Below are 3,268 nucleotides of genomic sequence, written 5' to 3'. Positions count from 1 at the left end.
ATCTGGATGACTTTACCTGGCTATGTAGACCAGGGAAGTCTCCACCTCACAGAGATCTGCATGTCTCTGCTTTCTGAGTGTTGAGGCATGCACCACTACTCACCAGGCTAAACATCACAATTTTTTTAAAAAAAATGTTACAATTTAAGTTGTTTTGTATGTTGGTGTGTCAACCAGAGTGCATGAGATTCACTTCCCTTCTTCCATCATGTGGGGCCTGGGGAATCAAACTCAGGTTGTCAGGGCTTTAATCAGTATGCCACCCACACTCCCAAACTGGTTTGTATATGCACAGCCAAAGTGTAGAAAGGAGATTTGTCTATTGGATGTGAGAAGATCATTGGGAATAATATTCTAGAAAGCATCCCCAGGTTGGGGAAGCTGCTGTCACTTTGGGCAATTTTTGCTCCTCTGGGGAAGTGTTGTGGAATAATATTTTTGTGCAATGTGAAGATGTGCCTTTTCCGCATTCCTGAGTTCCCTTCCGGCTTCATGTCCCCTCAGCCTTGAGTCCCCTTAGCCTGGTATTCCCCTGGCCAGCATCCTCTAAGCTTCTTGTTCCCAAAGGCTGGTGTCCCTTCAGTCTTAGCATTCCCCACCCTCACATCCCCTGACCCTGTGCCCCCTCAGCTCAATGATCCCCCCAGCCCCGCCCAACTCAGCGTTCCCCTGGCCCAGCATCCCTCCCCAACTCAGCGTTCTCCAGGCCCCACGTCCGCCCAACTCAGCCTTTCCCACAGCCCTGCAACTCAGAGTTCTCCTGGTCCCATGACATGCCCAGCCCTGCATCCAGGGTTCCTTCGACCCCACGTTCCCCTCAGCCTGTGTTCCCCTAGTTCAGCATTCCCCCTTAGCCCAGTGTTCCCTGGGCCCCACGTTCCCCCTGGCCCTGCCCCTTTCATCTCAGCATTCACCCGGCCCCGTTTTCCCGACCCACCCGAAGACCCCACAGCTTATCGTTGGTTCCCTTGTGCACTTGGGACCCTGCCCTGCCCCTGCTGGCCGCCATTTGAGAGGATGCAGCTGATAGCCTCTTCAGGAGGGGGCGGCCGGTGGCGTGGCGGGGGGTGTGGGCGCATAATGAAGGCCTGTAGCCCTAGGGGCTGAGGCACCCGCTGCCACCTGGCGCTGGCGCATGTCCTCTGCCACCTGGCGCGGGCGCGCTTCCTCATGGAGGTAGGAGAGGAACCGCTGCTGTTGGCTGAGCTCAAGCCCAGGTGTCCCCATCAGTTTGACTGGAAGTCAAGCTGTGAGACCTGGAGTGTGGCCTATTTTCCAGATGGTTCCTGGTTCGCCTGGTCTCAAGGACACTGCGTGGTCAAGCTGGTCCCCTGGGCATTGGAAGAGCAGCTCATCCCTAAAGGATGTGAAGCCAAAAGCCTAAGCAGCAAAAATCATTCAAAAGGACGAGGCAGCCTGAAGGAGAAGACACTAGACTGTGGTCAGATTGTGTGGGGGCTGGCCTTCTGCCCATGGCCCTCTGCACCCAGCAGGAAACTCTGGGCACACCACCATCCCCAGGTGCCAGATGCCTCTTGCCTGATCCTGGCCACGGGTCTCAATGATGGACAGATCAAGATTTGGGAGGTGCAGACAGGGCTCCTGCTTCTGAATCTTTCTGGCCACCAAGATGTCATGAGAGATCTGAGCTTCACACACAGTGGAAGTTTGATTTTGGTTTCTGCATCCTGGGATAAGACTCTTCGAATCTGGGACCTGAACAAACAAGGTAAGCAGATCCAGGTGTTATTTGGCCACCTGCAGTGGGTTTACTGCTGTTCCATCTCCCCCGACTGCAGCATGCTGTGCTCTGCTGCTGGTGAGAAGTCAATCTTTCTGTGGAGCATGTGGTCCTACACACTCATCCGGAAGCTAGAAGGCCACCAGAGCAGTGTTTTCTCCTGTGACTTCTCTCCTGACTCTGCCTTGCTCGTCACAGCTTCTTAAGACACCAGCATGATTATGTGGTACCCCTTCACCGGGGAGAGGCTGAGGTCACTTCATCACACCCAGCTGGAACCTGCCATGGATGACAGTGATGTCCACATGAGCTCAGTGCAGTTTGTGTGCTTCTCTCCTGAAGGCTGTACCTTGCTACAGTGGCAGATGACAGGCTCCTCAGGATCTGGGCTCTGGAACTGAAGGCTCCGGTTGCCTTTGCTCCTATGACCAATGGTCTCTGCTGCACATTCTTCCCACACAGTGGAATTATAGCCACAGGGATGAGAGATGGCCATGTCCAGTTCTGGACTGCTCCCTGCGTCCTGTATTCACTGAAACATTTATCCAGGAAAGCACTGCAAAGTTTCCTGACAACATACCAAGTCCTAGCACTGCCGATCCCAAAGAAGATGAAAGAGTTCCTCACATACAGGACTTTCTAGTCACACCAGCCATCCTGACTCCTCTAGCAGAAGCAATGCAAGGGACTGGCTAGGATGGAGCCAGCCAAATCACACTGGACCTGCTGTGGACCTTTCTCCCTATTGGCATGTGTAAGTAGGTCTGAGTGACCCCAATTCCGTGGTGCCAGCCTTACCACGTCCTCGTCCATTATGAGCAGCCTTTGTCTATCTAGTTGTCTTGAAGCTAAGTGTAGTTAGGGATGTTTGGGTAATAAAAGCAGGAAGGCTCCAGAGCCTATGTGGTGGTGAAATTTTTTTTTAAAAAAAAATTAAAAAAAAATGAAAGAGAGACAAGGAAATCTAGTTGGGGAGAGGAACAGGTGTTGGCAGGAGCTGGAATCCTGGATACTGAGAGAGGCCACTAGAGCCATGTCCAGTGTGATCCCCACTGTGTGTGTGGGTGGTAAGTAGTGCTTTTGTGTCCCAGGCAGATAGAAGGAAGCTGGGCTGCAAAGAAGACTCAGACAAGACCAGCTGTCTGGAAGAAACAGAAACCAGCTGAGTTGCCTGGAAGAGGTTTAGACCAGAATCACTTGGAGAGTACACTCTCCAACCTGTTGAGCTGCCTTCAGGCTATGCAGTGTGCTCCAGGTTCCCAGCTTTTATGAGCTGTCACTCCTGCTTGGATGGAATTTGGTGATGCAACTGTCTCTGTGTCATTTCTGCTACTGTAAGTAGCCCCTCACCCACACTCCTGTAAGTCACCCCAATAAAACTCACTGGTTCACCAAGTAGGACTTTGATGTTATCCTTGGTCTGTTGTGGGCTCCCTATCTGGGGTGAGAAGACATGTTCTTACATCTTCTTAGGAAGAGTTTTGTCACACAACACCCTGGCTCCTCTTTCTCTCTCAAACCTTTCTA

General features: G+C 52.2%; 1 pseudogene; it reads left to right on the top strand.

Annotated features, from left to right (window-relative positions):
• Positions 1-1,170: 1,170 nt before the first annotated feature.
• Positions 1,171-2,534, top strand: LOC118576407 (annotated as a pseudogene).
• Positions 2,535-3,268: the final 734 nt, after the last annotated feature.

Source organism: Onychomys torridus, unplaced genomic scaffold (assembly GCF_903995425.1).
Source record: "Onychomys torridus unplaced genomic scaffold, mOncTor1.1, whole genome shotgun sequence".
Classification (NCBI taxonomy): domain Eukaryota; kingdom Metazoa; phylum Chordata; class Mammalia; order Rodentia; family Cricetidae; genus Onychomys; species Onychomys torridus.
The sequence above is the reverse complement of the archived record's forward strand: the minus strand, read 5'-3'. Positions and strand labels throughout refer to the sequence as shown.